The sequence below is a fragment of the Chiloscyllium plagiosum genome, chromosome 18 (assembly GCF_004010195.1).
Source record: "Chiloscyllium plagiosum isolate BGI_BamShark_2017 chromosome 18, ASM401019v2, whole genome shotgun sequence".
Lineage (NCBI taxonomy): Eukaryota > Metazoa > Chordata > Chondrichthyes > Orectolobiformes > Hemiscylliidae > Chiloscyllium > Chiloscyllium plagiosum.
Window position 1 is genome coordinate 52,540,805 of NC_057727.1, and position 21,040 is coordinate 52,561,844.

General features: G+C 42.7%; 1 long non-coding RNA gene across 1 annotated transcript in view; it reads left to right on the forward strand.

Annotated features, from left to right (window-relative positions):
- The window catches only part of LOC122559215, a 159,800-nt gene that overhangs the window by 120,680 nt on the left and 18,080 nt on the right, over positions 1-21,040 (forward strand). The window contains exon 3 of the long non-coding RNA XR_006314366.1: positions 6,582-6,698. This is a non-coding gene — a long non-coding RNA (uncharacterized LOC122559215). The remainder of the gene's footprint in view (positions 1-6,581; positions 6,699-21,040) is intronic.

The following is a 21,040-nucleotide window of genomic DNA, read 5'->3' on the forward strand; positions in this document are numbered from 1 at the left end:
TTATAATTCTCTCAGTACTTTTTTAAAATCATAGCACTAATAATACATATAGGCATTATACTTACTGCTGATGTTTCACTAACTGGCTCAATTATACCCTGGTTTCTCACTTCTTCCTTACATAAAAAAGAGAGCCTATATTTGCTAGCTTTTAATTGTAGGGAATGGTTCTTTAATTTAAGAAATTTGAGAAGATCGAATCAGTATATCCACCGTTTCTGCAGTTACCTATTTTAATACCAGATTGCAAGCTGTCACATTCAGGCAATTTGTTGCCACTTAGTTCTATTAATTTTATTATTTTTCTCATTCAATATTATCTCTATGTCTACTGATTACAACTCTATGTATTTCTCATTCCTGCTAGACATTTGGCTCCCTGTTATTTCAAGGAAGTTTTTAGTGTCTTCTATTATGAAGACAGACACAAACTATGTGTTTAATGTTTCTGCTAATCCTTTTTTCACTGTAATAATGCAACCTGCCTCTGCCTTGAATTGGCCAAATTTGTTTTCTCGAATCTATTTCTATTTAGCTCAGTTGTCTAGACAGCTGGTGAGTGATGCCAAAGACGTGGGTTCAGTACCTACACTAGCTGACATTACCATTGAAGGGCTCTCCTTCTCAACTTCTCCCCTTGCCTGGGTCATGGTAACATTCAGTGTAAACCACCACCACCAGCCTTCTCTCTCTGGGGTAGAACAGAACTATGGCCCTCTGGGATAGAGCAGGCCTATGGTCCTCTGGGATAGAGCAGACCTATGGTCCTCTGGGATAGAGCAGGCCTATGGTCCTCTGGGATAGAGCAGACATAATGTTCCCTGGTATAGAGCATGCCTATGGTCCTCTAGGACAGAGCAGGCCAATGGTCCTCTGTGACAGAGCAAGTCTATGGTCCTCTGGGATAGAGCAGGCCTATGGTCCTCTGGTATAGAGCAGGCCTAGGTCATGGTAACATTCAGGGTAAACCACCACCACCAGCCTTCTCTCTCTGGGGTAGAACAGAACTATGGCCCTCTGGGAAAGAGCAGGCCTAAGGTACTCTGGGATAGAGCAGGCCTATGGTCCTCTGGGATAGAGCAGGCCTATGGTCCTCTGGTATAGAGCAGACCTATGGTCCTCTGGGACAGAGCAGACGTATGGTCCCCTGGGACAGAGCAGGCCTATGGTCCTCTGGTATAGAGCAGGTCTATGGTCCTCTGGGACAGAGCAGACCTATGGTCCTCTGGGATAGAGCAGGCCTATGGTTCTCTGGTATAGAGCAGGTCTATGGTCCTCTGGGACAGAGCAGGTCTATGGTCCTCTGTGACAGAGCAAGTCTATGGTCCTCTGGGATAGAGCAGGCCTATGGTCCTCTGGTATAGAGCAGGCCTATGGTCCTCTGGTATAGAGCAGGCCTATGGCCCTCTGGGATAGAGCAGGCCTAAGGTCCTCTGGGATAGAGCAGGCCTAAGGTCCTCTGGGATAGAGCAGGCCTATGGTCCTCTGGTATAGAGCAGGTCTATGGTCCTCTGGGACAGAGCAGGCCTATGGTCCTCTGGGATAGAGCAGACCTATGGTTCTCTGGTACAGAACAGATCTATGGTCCTCTGGGATAGAGCTGGCCTATGGTCCTCAGACAGAGCAGGCCTATGGTTCACTGGTATAGAGCAGGCCTATGGTTCACTGGTATAGAGCAGGCCTATGGTCCTCTCGGACAGAGCAGGCCTATGGTCCTCTCGGACAGAGCAGGCCTATGGTCCTCTGGGATAGAGCAGGCTATGGTCCTCTAGGTCAGAGCAGGCCTAAGGTTCTCTAATGTAGAGCAGGCCTATGGTCCTCTGGGACAGAGCAGGCCTATGGTCCTCTCGGACAGAGCAGGCCCACAGTCCTCTGGGACAGAGCAGGCCTATGGTCCTCTGGGACAGAGCAGGCCTATGGTCCTCTGGGATAGAGTAGGCCTATGGTCCTCTGGGATAGAGCAGGCCAATGTATCTCTGGTATAGAGCAGGCCTATGGTCCTCTGGTATAGAGTAGGCCTATGGTCCTCTGGTATAGAGCAGGCCTATGTTCCTCTGGGATAGAGTAGGCCTATGGTCCTCTGGGACTGAGCAGGCCTATGGTCCTCTGGGACCGAGCAGGCCCATGGTCCTCTGGGACCGAGCAGGCCTATGGTCCTCTGGGACAGAGCAGGCCTATGGTCCTCTGGGACAGAGCAGGCCTATGGCCCTCTGGGATAGAGTAGGCCTATGGTCCTCTGGGATAGAGTAGGCCAATGTATCTCTGGGATAGAGCAGGCCTATGGTGCTCTGGTATGGAGCAGGCCTATGGTTTTCTGGGACAAAGCAGGCTTATGGTCCTCTGGGACTACGTCAACTTCACCTGTACTGTTATTTCTATTTTACATACCTATGCACATGTTTGCAATCTGCTTTTATGTATCTCGACAGTTTGCTCTCAAATTATTTTTTCTCTGCCATCGCAATTTCCCTGTCCTCCTGTCCTGAATCTTAATATTCTCTCCATCCTTAGCCTTGCTAACCTTCTTCTGCATCAAGAATGTGGTGCTGGAAAGACATAGCAGATCAGGCAGCATTCGAGGAGCAGGAGAATCAATGTTTTAGGCGTAAGTCCTTCATCAGGATTCCTGCTGCTCAGGTGTTGCCTGACCTGCTGTGTCTTTCCAGTGCCACATTCTCGACTCTGATCTCCAGCATCTGCCGTCCTCACTTTCTCTTTTTCTGCCTTCAATTTTACTCTTTGTGATCTTTAACTTCTCCTCTTAGGCATTGTTGGAGCACATTTTCTGGTGGAGTTTTGATTGATTGATTCGATTTATTGTTACGTGTACCTAAGTAGATTGAACAGCTTTGTTTGCGAGTCGTATTGGCAGATCATAGTAAGCAAGGACATATAGATCATAGGGCGATAAAAACTGGACAGAGTAAGGTGTACAGGTTACACTGCACAGGCTGTGTGCTCGGCAAGTTCAACAGTAATCAGATCAGCATTACTTGAAGTTTGAGAGTCCATTCATCAGTCTAATAACGGCAGGGAAGATGCTGTTCTTGGACCTGCTGGTGCGTGTATTCAAGCTTCTGCCTGATGGAAGAAAATGTAGGATAGCATTACTGGGGTTGGGCGAAGGGGTTCTTTGATCATATTGGCAGCTTTTCCATGATGAGGTGTGCAAATGGACTTAATGTATGGCAGGTTGGCTTCTGTGTTGGTCTGGGCTGTGCACACAACCATCTGTGGTTTCTTACAGTACTGGGCAGACCAGAGCAGTTGCTGATTGATTTCTCTGGTATTGCCTGTCTCCCTCAGCAATTGCTGTGAGATTCCTTATGCTATTTATATAGTCGGGAGAATGAGCAGAACTAACACATAGAAGGAAAATAACTTGCCTGAAAAATGAGGAAAAGATGAGAGAGAGAGACAGACAGACGGACAGAGAGGAAGATGAGCTATTAGCAGGAGACCTATCCAGCTAGGGTCTTGGGAAGAATTTCCCCCACATCTACCTCAACCAGTCATAGTGTTTGCAACATTTCCACTTTGAAAAAGGAGATACTCACTGAAACCTGTCTGCTCTGCAGCAACAGGACCAAGAAAGTGCTGCCAATGGCTGCAAAGCCATGAATGTCAACTTTTCATGTTGGGATCCTTTGGTGTTTGGAGCAGGTAATATCTCCCAGTCTGCTGTGTATGCAGGGTAGTCTCTGATTCTCTTTATGTGGGGAATACACTGTATTCTTTCTGGCTAAAGAGCAGCACGGGAAGTTTTGTAGGCGCTATATCTAATCATGGAGATGTGCTGCAGCCACAAAGTGTTCCACTTCCTGAATGGGCAGTTAATGTGTGACCATGACCAATAATGTATCCTGCAGGGGAAAGCTGGCCATCTAGTTTTACGACTCTATCAATGTTTGAGTCAAATCAGTAGGTGGCTGCTAGATACAAGACCTACCCATTGGCTAATGACCATGATGAGCTGTGCATGCAAACGTGGCCATCACACATACAATGGGAATCATGCTGGCAAACCATGATCAAACATGCTGAAATAAAAGTCATCATAAAACAAACATTCCTTGCATTTTTGCAAGGCCTAAGTGTCTATCCATTGAAGTGCTACGTCAGTCATGGAAGGGTCGCTGGTGAAAGGTTGCTGACCTTCAAAGACTTGGATGATGACCTCAAACATCTTTGGCCTGAAGGCCCCGATTGAGAGTACACTATCTTTTGCATGGGCAGCAGTAGGCTGGGCTGCCTGACTGACAACAACAGCATTCACACTGGCAGATTGGAAGTACACACCCTAAAATGGAATCTATGGAATGACTGCTACTGACCTCTCACAAACTGGAGTAGTCCGTGTCCCTATCTACAAAGACCTGGACAACATGCAGATTTGGGCCAATAAGTGAAAAATAACATTCATGCCACATACATGCCAGGCAATGGCAATCTCCAACAAGAGAGGAGCTAAGCCAAGAGAAAATCTCATCCCTTGAAGTTCAGTCCCTCAATCCCTACTGTCAGCATGCTGGGAGTGACTATTACCATAAACTTAACTGGTCCAGCCATATAAATACTGAGTACAAAAGCAAGTCAGAAACTCATAATTCTGTGCTGAGTAACTCACCTCCTATCTCCCCATTACCTGTTGACCATCTATAAGACACAAGTCATGATTGTGATTGAATATTTTTCACTTATCTAGATGACTGAAGCTTCAACAATACTCAAGAAGCTTGACAACATCCAGAAAAAAACAGTCCTCTTGATTGACAGCACATCTACATTTTCAAGGTTCACTCCCTGCACCATTGATACCTTGTGTATCATGTCCAAGATCCCCTCAATAACTCTTAAAGGCTGCTCCGACAGTACTTCCAAACCTGTGACCTCTACCACATTGAAGATCAAGGGTAGCAGATGAATGGGGAAAACCATCACTTGCAAGCTCCCCTCTTAGTCACACAACATCCTGACTTGGATATACATTGCCATTCTTTCACTGTCACTGGGTTAAATTTCTGAATTTCTGGTAGTTAAGTGAAGGTAGGGTGGAGAATGGAACAGCGTGTGGCGTTACCTGTTCAGTTGCAAAAGTCTTCATATTTGAAAATGCTTTCACAAACACTTCAGTGTGAGGTCAATGATGCTCATATGGTACTGCATCCAGGCCAAGGGAGCCAAATTGGCTATGAAGGCTCCTTCTTCCACTGCCTACACAATATTTTTTTCTGGACTTCTCTCAAACTCTCCTGTACTAAGACCACCAATGTCAAACCAGAGATCTTTGGAACTCATCCACCATTTATATTGTGTATATATGCAGTCACTCAGCAGCACGTTTATAGGGCTACATACTATCATTTCAATAAATAGGTTGCACAACATTGCTACATATCAGGATCGCTGTCTCTGTGTTTTTTTCCTTCTGAAGAGTTTTTTTTCCCCATGAGTTTTGAGCACAAACTACGATAATTATTCTAAGTGAAATTAAAAGTGAAATTATTGCCAACACATTTTTTTTAGTATGTGACTTGTAATGAATCAGGTCCGATGCCCTCAAAATATCTTAAGAAGGTAACCCAGACTCTAACTTTTTTTATTATAAAGGCAAATATGAGGTGGATATTCCAGGTGTGATGCAGCTGGTCAAATAACACGGCTTTAAGCAAAACAGAACGTATTTACACACTACGGTTGAAACGTGAACAAAAGAAAACAGAATTTAGAATAACTATCTGGAAATCCAACCAACTCGAAATTGAAACTTAGCAAAAGAGCTGTCCAATACCTGCATCATCCCATAAACACATCCTTGGCAAATGGTAAATTCAAACTCAGGTTCTTACAGGTAGGGGAGATTGCAGAGAGAAGAGTCTGACAAGAAACATCTGTTGAAGCATCAAACCTTTTTTCACAGTGACAGCTTCTCTGCTACCAGTGGCTTCTGACTGCTTGCTAAAACAAACCAAACTAGAAAAACACCTAGAACTGGAAGAACTGACCACTCTTCTGTCATTGTTAATGTAGTCATTTCCAGACATACTGGCACCTCTACCTTTACAAACCCTCTTGAAAACAAACAAGGGCAAAATAACCTTGCTAAAGGGACAGCATCATTAAAGACTTTGTAAAATTAATTTATGGGATCTAGGCATTGTTGGCTGGCCAGCATTTATTGCCCATCCCTACTTGTTTTTGACAAGTTGGTCTTGAACCACTGCAATCCATGTCATGTGGGTTGATCCACAATGCCATTCCAAATTTAAAGCATAAACTCACAACTGACAGAGTTTTAGGAGACCTGTACACTCCCAACCTTCAAGTAGCAGTGTCAGGGACATTCCAGACAGGAACAGCTAGCCATCTATCAGTACCATGTTATCCTGTCAGAGTGTATATAGCTCTACTCTAATTATCGTCAGATTTCAAACTGTTAGATTTAATACAAAGGACGATTTGTGTCAGCTATTTCCTCACTGCCATTTGCAGTAAAATCGTAAATGCACTGAATTTAAGAAAACTCCTTTTGAGTTTCATTACAAAGGGTGCACAGTAAAATATCTTTTCTCTCTGTGTAGGTGACAAGTAATTTAAAGTGAAAGAGAATTCAACTCATAACCCATGTGTTACAGGCTCTTAGTCAAGAACTTTGTACACAATGTCAATACCTGCTATTGTATGGGACATTCAATATGGTGAGTTGTTTGTTCATTTTTAATCAGCTATTTAAAACAATAATTATGTTGAAGAAAAGACACAGCTGAAATGCAATGATCAGTGACTGGAAACTGGCAACATGACAATCACCAGAAACTGGAAATCATTGTTTTTTTTTGTAAATTTCTGACTGATTTGGGACATAAATGTGCCTTTTGTCGGAGAACCTAAGAAAATCAAAACTTGGTGGGAAGGGGGTCAATGTTGCTGCGCCTTTTCTGAACACATTTAATGCTATCAAATAAGATATTTATTTTGTGTAAGTGGATTTCTGCAGTTGTGTCATTCTTTGTTTAAAGAAAGTTGATTGCCCAGTTGAGCAGCCAGCGTTATTGAAGCAAATCCATTGCTTAAAAAAAGATTTTTCATTGATTGCAAAAGGAAAATCTGCTGAAAGTAAATGGCAGCGAGAAGAATTTATTTGCACAGAGTTACTTCAAAACGTTGCTACACAGATTGCGCTGATATCCTTGGAGCAAATAATATGCCAGATCCCTGTCTGAGAACCCCATTGGGTTTTTCAATTGCTATCATTAAAGAAAACTGTGTGGACAATGCAGATAGCTATCCTAGCACTGTCTGTCCCTAGGGAATCAGCATAATGTAATGAAACCATAAGTCACATTCTACTGACTTAGGCTCATATGCAAAGATTATTGAACATTTGCATCTCTGTACCTTATCTATTCCAGTAACTATTGAAATACAGACAACTATACTGCATAGCTATACTACCAACAGTTACCATGAACAAATTGAATGGAGACTGTCTCCTGTTCTATTAGCAAAGCATCCATTGATTTTCTCCATTTACCTAACTGGTTGGAGACATGCCATTAGACCTCATCATTTAGACAATGGGACTCTGGCCAAGGAAGGAGTTTCCAGTCAATCATTGGCTTGGGCCATCTCCCCATCTGTACCAAAAGTTGCAAAGGTGTCACCCATTTTCATCCCTTTTAATAGCTGCCTCACTCTGAAGGTAGAAACAACCCATGATAAGGCAAAAAGAGTCAAGATGAGTGGTGGGCTGCTTGACATTCAGTTCCTCATGTCTTATGTGGGGAGCATCTGCATGACCATATCTGAACACTTGGGCTGGAATCGAAGACTGCCCTTTATTTGCTGCATTGGACCACTGGGTGAAAGCCAACTCTTCTGTCTTGACTGAGGACTGCTCACAACCAAGTCAAGTCTCCTTGCTTTGTGTCTGTGCTAAATGTCAAGGCAAGACAGAAGTACAATGTGTATCTCTAGCTAAAGGGGCAAAGCACAGAAAGTCACAGCAAAGCAGGATGCTGAAAGTATTCAGGTAGGCCCAGAGTGAGTGATATTTATTACAGCAAATGAGAGCATTTTGTAAGTGAAACAGAGATGAAGGTTCTCGAGGCTTGCACATATTAGAAATTTCCATGATGTGGGTTACATGTGACCCATATCCATGCAGTGTGGCCAGTGTCCATGCAGTGTGACCCGTATCCATGCAATGTGACCAGTGTCCATGCAGTGTGCCTTAAGAGATTGATGCCTGGAGTCCAACATGTAGAACCTTTGGAGCAAGGAGTGAGCTGAATGCACTGGGTACTGTACCCACCCTGACTTCTTTCTTGAGAATTCTCGACATCCAGTTTGGTCAGCGAGTTTGGTAAGACAGAAAGCTACATATTAATGAGCCAAGTTGTGCCATGAATAAGGACTTTAGCCATTTGTAATCCCCCTTCATTGGCAGTGTGCCCAGTGAGAAACCGCCTCACGGCTCAATGAATGTATAAAAGATGCAGCAAGTTGTTCCTGGCTTTATGATAAGCCTTGCTGGAGTTCTTGTGTGATTCTACTACAAATCATGCAATAGCCCACGTCATTCAGGCCCTCATAAGATTCCTCCCTCATCTTCAACTTTAAATTGCCTTAGTGTCGAAAGCAGTAGGACCACCAAATATGGTGATAGCAAGGAAATGGTCAAGCCACTCATGGAATTGGTGCATACTTTCTAAACGTTGTGGTTAAATGAGAGGGAAAAGTGAAACACTAATCAACTCCTCCACACCTGATCTCAACAATAGTCTGCATCACACCACTTTGAAGCAACACTCGGTGAATTTTTTCTTGCCTAGATTTTACAGTTTTGCACACAAGTTGTACTGTTGTCTTAAACCTCTTGATTGAAGATGGGCACCTGCAGCAACTCCATATTGTCAGAAGCAAGCACAACTCATTTTAACAACCCAGACTCAATAAACAATTCAAGCCTACAGTAATCACCTGAAAAGTAACCTGGTCCAACACATTGCTTTATTACCTGTTATTAGCTGTTACTCAATTCTGTATGGGACCATTAACTTTGGTTCAAAGCTAGCATAGGTACATTACAAAAGCCTACTTCAGAATCATCCATTGTATAATAGCTTTTTAAACTTTAGTTCATAGTACCCTAAGGAAACTACTAGGCAACAGTTGGGGTTGCTGACATTTTGAGTTGTACACTGCACTGTATTGTTGTATGTGACATTGTGTCACAATACAAATCTCTTCATATTTGGATCCTGAGTATTAATGCAGCTTGTATTAGAGTGTCTCACTTTGGCTCATTTTCTGCTGTAAGGCCCTTTTTTAAAAAATGCATTTGTGCTTTTACTAGAATACGTGTAGTGAGGGGATGGAGCAATGGCAGGTAAAGGGAGTTGAGGTATATAGAGGTGATTAATTAAATGAATGCAAGGACATGCTCGACCATAGTGAGCAGGAAATACTTGTTTGACAGAAAAAGGAATAAAAGTTTAAAGTATGATAAATTACAATGGGAAGAATCTCATATGGAGCATGAAGAATGGACTACAGACTGAATGTGTTGTAAATTGAATGTAAATTAGAAATGGAGAGCTATGTTGGGCATAAAGTTTTGAAGGCTAGGAGGCAGTGTGGCTTGTCAGGAGGTAGCAGGCTCACAGGTTTTGATCATGCACTCACTGGTATCATTAATGGATAGCCAGTGTATATTTTTCAGAAGTTTGTGGACTGCGAGCAAGTTACTGCTAACAACAGTGTTTCAGGGTAGCAGGGGTTTGGATTATATATCACATCTTTCATCTGAAGTGAAGAGTCTCATCAGGAGTATCCTGTAATGAGCCCTAAAACCTCTCAAAAACATACTTCCCTATTAATTTCAGAAGAGCTTGTGTTTCTGTCATGACTTGAAAGTAGTAAAGTATGACTAGGTTAATGCACAAGAACGTGGCTCAGGAGTTGGGAGACCAATAATGTTTGGTATGCAAAATAGTAATGGAAGAGGCAGGGAGTGATGTGTAGGATCAAAGGGATTATGAAGTAAGTCTGGTGAGCAAGGTATAATGGCTGAACATTCTGACGCTAATAGTAGGCAAAGAGGGGATATGATATCTGACCAGAGAGGAAGGGTATGAGGTGAGTGGAGGGATGAAGCCCTGAATAATGCAGACAATTATGAAAAATAAATCTCATTATTCAACCACTCGACATGGCCCTAAATACAGGCAGCTTTTCAGATCCTTCCTCCCAGAACCTAGAGGATTAGAGTGATTCTGTTTGAAACTCAGCAGTATCCAGGTTATGTTGCTGCTGATGCCAATTTCAGCATTCTTTCCATATCAAAGGGCCATAACTCACAGACGGTACACCTGCTCAGGACTAAATATATTCTTTCATACAAGCAAAGCAATGCCTGGAATGCATGGTCCTAGTAGAAATATTCAGTTCACTCTGCACATGTCTGCAGCTTGCTGTGTCTATGAGCTCAACGTGTGACTTCAGTAAGGCGTTTCATAAGGTTTCCATATGGTAGGCAATTGCACAAAATATGGAGTTTTGGGATTGAAGGTGATTTAGTGGTTTGGATCAGAAGTTGGCCAGCTGAAAGAAGACAGAGGGTGGTGGGTGATGGGAAATGTTCATCCTGGAGCTCAGTTACCAGAGGTGTGCTGCAAAGATCTGTTTTGGGGCCACTGCTGTTTGTCATTTTTATAAATGATCTGGAGGTGGGTGTTAAAGGGTGGGTTAGTAAATTTGCGGATGGCACTAAGATAGGCAGAGTTGTGGATAGTGATGAAGGATGTTGTGGGTTACAGAGGGACATAGAAAAGATGCAGAGCTAGGCTGAGAGGCGGCAAATGGATTAGAGTGGTGCTGGAAAAGCACAGCAGATCTGCCCTTCCGATGCTGCCTGACCTGCTGTGCTTTTCCAGCACCACTCTAATCTTGACTCTGATCTCCAGCATCTGTAGTCCTCAATTTCGCCGAGGTGGTAAATGGAGAATAATGCGGAAAAGTGTGAGGTAGTTCACTTCGGAAGAAATAACAGGAATGCAGAGTACTGGGCTAATGGTAAAATTCTTGGCAGTGTAGATGAACAGAGAGATCTCGGTGTCCCGGTGCATAAATCTCTGAAAGTTGCCACCCAGGTTGATTCGGTTGTTAAGAAGACATATGATGTGTTAGCATTTATTGGTAGGGGGATTGAGTTTTGGAGCCACGAGGTCATGCTTCAGCTGTACGAGACACTGGTAAGGCCGCACCTGGTGTATTGCATGCAGTTCTGGTCACCGCATTATAGGAAGGATGTGGAAGTTTTGGAAAGTGTTCAGAGGAGACTTACTAGGATGTTGCCTGGTATGGAGGGAAGGTCTTATGAGGAAAGGCTGAGGGAACTGAGGCTGCTTTCATTGGAGAGAAGAAGTTTGACAGGTGACTTAATCGAGATGTATAAGATAATCAGAGGGTTAGATAGATGGACAGTGAGAGCCTTTTTCCTCGGATGGTGAAGGCTAACACGAGGGGACATAGCTTTAAATTGAGGGGTGATAGATTTAGGAATGATATTAAGGGTAGTTTCTTCACACAGAGAGTAGTAGGGGCGTGGACCGCACTGCCTGCAACAGTAGTAGACTCACCGACATTAAGGGCATTTAAATGGACATTGGACATACATATGGACAATAATGAAATGATGTAGATTAGATGGCATCAGATTATTTTCACAGGTCAATGCAATATCCAGGGCCAAAGGGCCTGTACTGCACTTTACATTCTATATTCTATGTTCTGTGTTCCACACAGTTGTGCCAACTACTAGATTTCATTTATCAAGCAAACTATCACTCTTTGGATGAATCTAGCCATACGATAAAGGAATGTGGTCATTGGATAAAACCGTATGGAATTTTTGGGCTGAATCTTACATATTTTTGGTGAAGTTTGTGGGTTGTGTCAATTTTTTTACTTTGGAGGGGTTTTCTTTGTGTTATACAAAGCAGGTTTTTTCTTTGTGTTATACAAATCTCGCCTCGTTAACTGCATTCTTTCTCCCTATGGCATCTCCCATGTCCCATTTTTCACTGGGGTGGGGAGGGAGGGGGGAGTGGAATGGCTGGAAGGGGATAGCATCAAATCTGACACTGAAGATGTTACCTTTTGTGAGATCAGGAGAAATATTTGCACTCAATGAGCTAGCATATGAAGGGGGTGAAATTACAGACATTAATTACTGGAAGAAGGAATTCCTTTACATCTCAGTTTTAAATGAATGCCCCCTTATTCTGTAATTCTGTCCCCTAGTTTGAGATTTCCCCACTAATAAAATATTTTCTCAAAACCTACCATGTAAGTTCCCTCATATTTTGAACATTTAAATAAGATGGCCCCTCGTTCTTGTAAACTCAAGGTGTTCAGCGCACTTGCCTTCATTTCTCAGACTCTGAGTACAGGAGTTCACATATCATGTTGCAGTTGTGGAAGATGTTGGTGCGGCAGCTTTTGGAGTACTGTGTCCACTTTATGTTGCCCTGTTGGGTATGCCCTGAAGGATATTATTAAATTGGAGAGGGTTCGGAAAAGATTTTCCAGAATGTTGCCAGGGTGGAGGGTTTGGGTTATGAGGAGAGGCTGGATAGGTGAGGACCTTTTTGACTGAGTATGAGAGGGTGACCTTATTGCGGTTTATAAGATCATGAGGGGCATAGATAAGGTGAATAGTAGAGGTCTTTTTTCCTTAGGGGAGAAGAGTTTGAAGCTAGAAGGCATTGGTTTAAGGTGAGAGGAGAAAGATTTAAAACGGGCAACATTTTCACACAGGGGTGATTCATCTGTGGAATAAACTACCAAAGGAAGTGGTAGATGCAGGTACGCTTACAACATTTAAAATACATTTAGACAGGAACAAGGATAGGAAAGGTTTAAAGTGATTTGGGGCAAATACAGGCAAATGGGATTAGTTTAATTTGGGAAACTTGGTCGACATGGATGAATTGGACTGAAAGGTCTGTTTCTATGCTATATGACTTTATGACTATGATTTTAATCTAACAAGTCAAACTTGCCTGCTTCAGAGCAGCCTACAGTGCTTTGTGAGTCAGTGATTTCAAGCTTGGCCATGCTAAATCTCACAGCCGGTATATGTGATACATCTAAGAGACATTTTCATCATAGTATCATGGCATGTGACTGGGGTCTCAGATTTCATTTGAACTAGGGCCACTTGAAGCATGACATGCAAGTGGAAGCATGCTACTATTTGTAACTGAGTAGTTTGGTCTTAGCCCAGATACTGAAGAGCCTGTGACCCATACACATACACACACATATATAAAATAACTATAATAAATGTCTGTTGAGTTGTTGACATTACCTATGAAAACTACTGCTGGCTCAGTCATCCAGGGGATAGTACAATCAATTCTGCACTCAACTTTCCAGTCCCCAGCTGAAAACAGAACACAACTCCACAGGATTTCACTTCCCCTGGCAGCAAACAGATTAATACTGGCATAAATTTTCTTTCTCTTCAATAGTAACATATCTATAGGAGCATTTAATGAACTTCATTTTAGCATGATTCTTTTATTTCCAATAAATTTTACAAATGATAGTATTCGGATAAGGCAGATTTCATGTGCTGTGCAATTATAATGTTCAAATACTTAAATTTAATGGTGTAACATAAAATAAGTTGTCATAGAAAATTTGGAATTAATGAACCTGATAATTGTGCCTTTAATAGAAATGAAGGGAAATAGTTAATTATGCACTTCAAATAAAAGGATTAATGGGCTGGGTTGAAAGAGTGCAGAAAGGTAATTTTGCATGACTGCATTAACCCCAGTGTCCTGCAAAGAGAAATAAAATTCCTGAAAAGAGATGAGTAATAATAACTTGATATTAAAATAGGCTGGAATTTTACTGGCCTGGTGTCAGGAGATAAGAGGCGGGGAGAATGGTGGAATGCAGGCAGAACAATGCAGAGAGACGTTAAGGTGACAGGTTTTCCCAATCCAATGTTGGCCAAATGGCCACGCAGTAGAAGCCCAATTATTGATCAACTAAGGGCCACTCTCCGCTTTCATGTGGAGTCATTGTCAAATGAAAACTTTCCAATCTGTCAGGGTTCCAGGGAAATAGCTGTCACTTTTGGCTAGTTAATTGGCTCAACTGCTTTGTCAACCTCCATGGTAACAGCATCACATGTACACCAGGGCTACTTGTCCCTGATTGCCTGAACATGTTGCCTAGGCACCAGAATTCTCATTCCAGTTTGCCCCCTTTGAGGGTACCTTGCCCATTGTGTTGGCCTCTTGTTGCAGTTGCCACCTCAGTGACATCTATCACTAACAGTAGCCCTGTTTAGGTTGCTAAGTTTTATTGTGATGAAAGCACTTGGGTAGGCTGGAGCTTCATCCTTAATTGTGTCAGCATCCATGATGACAACCATTGCATTCATTACCACCAGGAATATGCCTTCACAGATTCCACTGCTGAAATAACTCCACAGAGGCCAGTATCCCGTCACCTAGTCACTCTTTATTTGCATGGGGAAAGTCCTTGACACTGATCCAGCCCCCTCAGAGCCAGCACTCAGAGTTACAGGATGTCTGACACACTTGTTTTTATCTATCAGCCAGGACTCACTAATTGGACCAGATTAACAGCCCCAGTCAGGGAACTCACACTCTATGATGTCCACCTGGCTGACCATGTTACAATCATTATAGCTCTCTCTGAATCCGAAGACATAGGCCAATTCTTTTTTTTTTTGTAGCTCCTCTTGGGGCATTTTAGCACTGGGTCAGGTTCATTCAACTCTCCCTCTGATATGGGCAGTACGTAACATACAGTAGCTCACCTTTTACACCTGGACTGTCTCAGAAGAAATTCATTCTCTTCTTCAGGTGGCAAAGACGTTGAGGTGGTGGAATGCATCATTCCCAGTATCTGGGCATTAGAGGTTCCTTCAATGTTTGATGGAAGGGGAGAACCCATGCATTCTGGAACAGTTGGAAAGATAGTTGAGGAGCCTGCGAGTTTGTAGCTTTCATATCATCCACATGCTTGTTCGGGTTCATCACTTTTCCAAGCTTTATACACCACTGGACCTGACCTCATGTCAACCATGCCTGTTACCCATGTAGGGTCATTCCCATGGCTCTGCACCAAACTTTATCCCCCGAAGTATACTGTTTCTCTTACTTAGTGGAGTCTTGTGTCCCATATTGGTGTTCCTGATGCCATTTCACCCATCTCCTTAGGTCTGGAAAGATCAGATTTAGCCTGGTGCACAGTCTTATCCCCAGTAACAACTCTGCTGGAGCTATTCCTGTAGTTGCATGAAGGATGGTCCTATAATCCAATAGAAATAGGGACAGTTTGGTATTTAATGAAGCTGTTGAATGTTTCTTTCAGTCTGGCTTCAAAGTTTGGGCTGCTCTTTCTATCACACCATTGGATGATGGATGGCACAAAACTGTCCTTATATGACAAATACCATTTGACTTTAGAAAATACTTACCTTCCCTGCTGGTAAACAATGGCCCATTATCTGTGACGAGCACTTCTGTGAGTCAGTATATTGCAAAAGATGTGCGCAGTTTTTCTATCACCATCCCTATCTTTGATGAATGCACTCTATGTCCGTCCAGCCACTTTGAATGGACATCCACAATGATTAAAAACATTGACCCAATGAAAGGACTGGCAGAGTCGATGTGTAACCAGGGTTATCTGGCCATTTCCATGAATATGGAGGACCCACTGGCAGTATTTTTTTGTCTTTGTTGGCACTCTGGGCACCACCCCACCAACATGGTTATGTCTGCATCCAATCCTGGCAATTAGACATAACTTCCCACCAACGTCTTGATTTTGGAAACCCCTGGATGACCCTGGTGGAGTTCAACCAGTATCTGACAGCAACCTTTGCCTGGGTCAATCACACTTGCTCCTCATAATAATATGCCATTCTCCACTGTGATCTGGTCTCTCCGGGTCCAAAAAGGTTTCATTTCTGGTTGTGATGACTTTTTGGGTGTCCCCCATCACCACCAGCTGTTTCAGTTTTGGCAGGGCTGGATCTTTCTGCATCCAAAGTCTGATATTGTCTGCTGTGACTGGAAGTGTGTCCAGAAAATGTAAAACCATTACAGACTGTTCTAGTCGTGTTACCACCGGTGGTGCATCTGCCAGCAGGGTGCAGTTCAATGCATCTGTATTTGCTACTTAGTCTCCCAGATGGTGTTCCAACCTGTAATTATACGCACTTAGCTTTAGAACCCCACTGCTGAATTCGGCCTGAAGCTATGGGTGGCACAAGCTTCTCTTTAAGTAAACCTAGCAGGGGTTTAAGGTCCATTATTATTACAATTTTACATCCATAAAGGTGTTAATGTAACTTCCTGAGTCCAAGTATAACTGCCAAACCTTCCTTCTCTATCTGGGTGTATTTACGCTCTGTGTTATCCAAAGTCCTGGATGCATACACTATTGGGAGTTTCTCTCCATTGGGCTACCTATGAGCTAATACCACCCCAATGCTGTAAGGGCATGTCAATAAAAGATCTCACTTGGGATCATAGTGTGCTAAGTCCTTACAGGATGATAGCTGTTTCTTCCCTTCTCTGAAAGCGATGGCTTGGATATATGACCCATTTCCAAGGCTCTCCCTTTTTTATGAGTTGGTGCAAAGGTGCCTGGATGGAGGCCAGGTCATGTATGAACTGTCCATAATAATTCACCAATCCAAGGAAAGACCTACAGACATGGGAGCTGGAGCACCTTTGATCACCCTCACTTTATCTTCCAACAGGTGTAACCCAGTCTTGTTGGATCTGTAGCTTAAATAGATCACTTGAACTGCCTGGAACATAAATTCTTTTTCCTTCTAATGCATACACTAGCCTGGGAGAAACATCTAAGGGCTATGTCTAAATTCTCTAAGTGCTTCTTATTAGTCCTTTCCTGTCATTATTACATCATCTATACAAATGGCGACCTGAGGTAGACCTTGGAAAATGTTCTCCATCATCCGCTGAAGTGTTGCACAGACTTACAATAGCCCAACTGGCAGTCTCGTATTTTGGTATTAACCCTTATAAGTATTATTTGTGGTTTACCTCTGGGAATCCTCATTTAACCGTATGGCTCATGTTCAGCTTCACAAAGGCCAGCCAACCAGCTTTACTTATAAACCCTCAATGCAAGTGATCGGGTATTTGTCCAGCTGCGAAAAGCAGTTTACAGTTTGTTTAAAATCCTCACAATTGTGAACCAATCCAATCGACTTCACAACTGGTACAAACAGTGCTGCCCATTCCACAAACTGGACAGGTTCGATGATTCCTTCTCTTTCCAGCCTCCTGATTTCTACTTCGACTTTTGCACGTAAGGCAAATGTGGGCTGACATCCCTCTGTTCTGGATATGTCCTGAGTGAGGCTATGCAAATGTATTCCCCAAGTGCTATAGGACTGGTGAGTCTGACCACTTCCATTGGAATATCCTGCAAGCATATGCTCCACCCGCTCTATTTTCCAATGATAGAGCCAGTTGTAGTGCCTGTTTGAAGTCCAGTTGGGCTTCAGCTAGTAGGCACTTTTGCGTGGTTACATCATTAGTCCTGCATACAAAATGGTCTCTCAGCATCTCATTAAGGGTTAAACCAAAGTCACATACCTCTGCCAGTTAGTTATCTTAACCTCATCTAAAATACCAGTACAGCTTCCCCCAGGTCTTGAATTGCTGAGCAAAACCCATAGCATCTCAGAATTCAAGGAGGCTTGGGGTTGTAATATAGTTTAACTAAATCCATTAACTCTTGAAAGATTTTAGTATCTGGTGCCTCAGGGAAGTAAGACTCCTATTACCAAAAAAACTGTGGGTCCACAAGCTGCCAGGAGAATTATTGCTTTTCAGTGCTCATTGCTTTTCAACTGCCTCAATATTATTTGCCCTGAAAAAGTAATACATTCTTTCCACATACTGGGCCCAGTCTTTAACAGTCAAATCAAACTAGACAAGCTTCCTAAATAATGGCATAATGCCAGAAATGTTTACCCCCTAGCACAAGGACAAATGTTCTGAGCAAATTTCTTCATGAGCACGCTTTTCTCTCATCACCACAGAAATCACTCCACAGAGGCTGGTATCCCGATACCAAGTTACCCTTTATTTACATGGCAAGAGTCCTTGACATAGAGCCACCTTCCTCAGAACGAGATCTCCTCCTGCTTGTGGGAGTTCATGTGGCAAGATTTCAGCCATTGTGTTTTAACAAGGAAGAACTTCCCAGCTGCATGTTCACAATATACGAATACTGCGTCAATCCTAGAGATTTTAGAAGTTTGGTCATGGAGTTTGTTTTAAACAGTCTTATGGAGAAAAGTGAAAAGGCAGCAGATTCTCAGAAAGGAAACCTAGATTCTAGACTGCTGAAAGGATGGATGGACACCAGCCATGGGTAAAGTAAAGAGGGATGCACAAGAGGCCAGAGTAGGATGTATAGAAAATTCAGAGGGGATTTTAGGCCTGTAAGAAACCTTATAAGTTAGAAAGGTGTCAAAACCAACATTGTTTTCCTACAGTTGTGTTTTTATTGCTGCTATAAAGTTCATTTGGGATGCAACTGGTGAAATTACTTTGAACTCGAGTTTCAGTACTTACTTTTCTCTTGTTTTTTTTGTTTGAAGTTCCAATAGTTGCAGCACAGAGATATCCTCCTTTCGATTATTCTCCATCCCTATAACAAACAAAAACAGAAATTGCTGTGGAAACTTAGTAGGTCTGACAGCACCTGTGGAAAGAAAGCAGAATTAACATTTTGAGTCCAGTAACCCTTTTTTCGTGGTTGACTCACGGTGTCTTTATTGAACTGTTGTTACCAGAGCTATTCGGTGTACAATAGTTAACACCAATATCCTAGATTCCTTGGTGCCACTGTTTAATTATGGAACAAGGTGATTAAACTAAATGCACTTAATCCAGGTCAAAATTGCAGAAAGAACATCAATAAGAGCATTTCAGGTGTGTGAAGAAGAATAGCTGTGTCTTTAAAATTCTACCATTATTATTGAGTATGAAGATTTTATTTTATTCCTTCAGTGGATGCTGGTTGTGTTAACACTTATTCCCCATCCCAACTGTCTTAAGAAGTGGTGACAAACTTTCTTTTTGAATGACAGCAAACCACTTTCTGTATTTATTTACAATGTAATTCAGGAGCGAGTTTCAGGAGTTTGTATGGATCACTATTTTCTGCATTGAGAGTCTTTGTGATACAATATCAAGTTAATTTGTATGCAAGTGATTTGTATTGTGTTTTATAAATTCACGGAATATTGATGCTGCTAGTAAGGCTAATGTTTATTTTCCATCCTTCTCTATCCAAGCATGTCTATGCACCTCGTGGTGGTGACATGGCAAAACACTGTGAAGGGAATTCCAGATTTGACCCCAAGTGACAATGGTGAATCATGCTCAAGTCAGGATGGTGTGTCATTTGGAGGAGCAGGGAGGGGGAATCATTGAGCTGAAGGTTGAGAAATGTTAACAAAGTAGTTTGAGCAACTTGCATCCTATAGAAGTATGAGGTACAGCTACAGTAAAGTCACCATAGTCTTATGAGACCTAACGCTCTCATTAGAGTATAGCAACTGGTAGTAATTTCACCTGAGGGTCACCATGCTTCAGGTGAAGGGAAAGATTGAGAAGGAGAGCCTTTCAGTGTAACCTCATTTGGTGTGGGAATTGAACCAATACTGTTGGCATCATAATCCAGCAGTCCAGCAAACTGAGCTAACTGACCCTTGGCAGCTAAAGTGTAGTTGTGGTAAAGACAGGCTAGTACACAGACTGCTGATCAAATCTTTATCCTAGATGGTGTTTGACTATTGTTGGAGCTGAACCAGTCCAGGTAAGCAGAGAAATTTCAGTTGCACTCCTGACTTATGCCTAATAGATCATGGAAAGGTTCTGCAAAATTAGAGGGTGAACCTCTTCCTGCATCATGTACATCTTCTGACCTACTGGAGTAACTATATACTGAATATGGACCACCAGAACCCTATCTTCAGGATACATGTTGTTTGCTCCATGGTATCCCTGACCAAAGAATGAGCTGAAATACATCTACACTGAACCTTAGTTGGAGGCTTATATAATGGAGCATCACATAGTAACAATTTTTACAACACATCTAGCCCTTGAAACGTAAGAGTTCTCAAGAATAGAGGCATCACGGCAGCCTCCATGCCACTTGGCACAGATTTCAAAGATGTGGCATTGATGATCACAGATGACATATACATTGATGGGATCAGTCCTTTCACTCTCAAAGAGAGCTCTGCACCTGGGAGAATCCAGTAATATTGGCAAAGCCTGCCACCTGGGCTTTAGCACAGACCTTATTATGGGGAAATGAGATTAGGCAGGTGATGCACCAATTGCATGAGTCAGAGCCTTGCTAGATTTGTGGGCTAAGTGCTATGAAATATCGCTCAGGTCCACATTGCAGCTGTCACCTTGCTGGCCACTGGGATAGGAAGGTCCTTCAGGTCACAGGCCTCACTCCAGCAGATGACACAGTTCTGTGACAGTGTCCCAGAGCATTCTCTGTCTGCAACTGTATTGTGCCTCACTCATCTGGAGAAAATGGATTTGAGGACAACAGACACTGTCTCCTGTGTAATCCTCTGTAACCTGAGGGAAGCAACAGCTGCAACTACTGCATGTGGACGCTATTCAGCAGCTGATAGAGATTGCTGCTAGCCTGCGGCTTGCTGGTGCATGTGTTCCTCCATTTCTCTGTGTCTTCATAACTCTACGACCACAGCAGCGATAACCTGTGGTGTGACTGAGCTATATCCATTTGGATACAGAACTGGCTCAAAGGTAGAAGACAGAGGGTGGTGATGGAGGGTTGTTTTTCAGACTGGAGGCCTGTGACTAATGGAGTGCCACAAAGATCGGTGCTGGGCCCTCTACTTTTTGTCATTTACATAAATGATTTTGATGTGAGCATAAGAGGTACA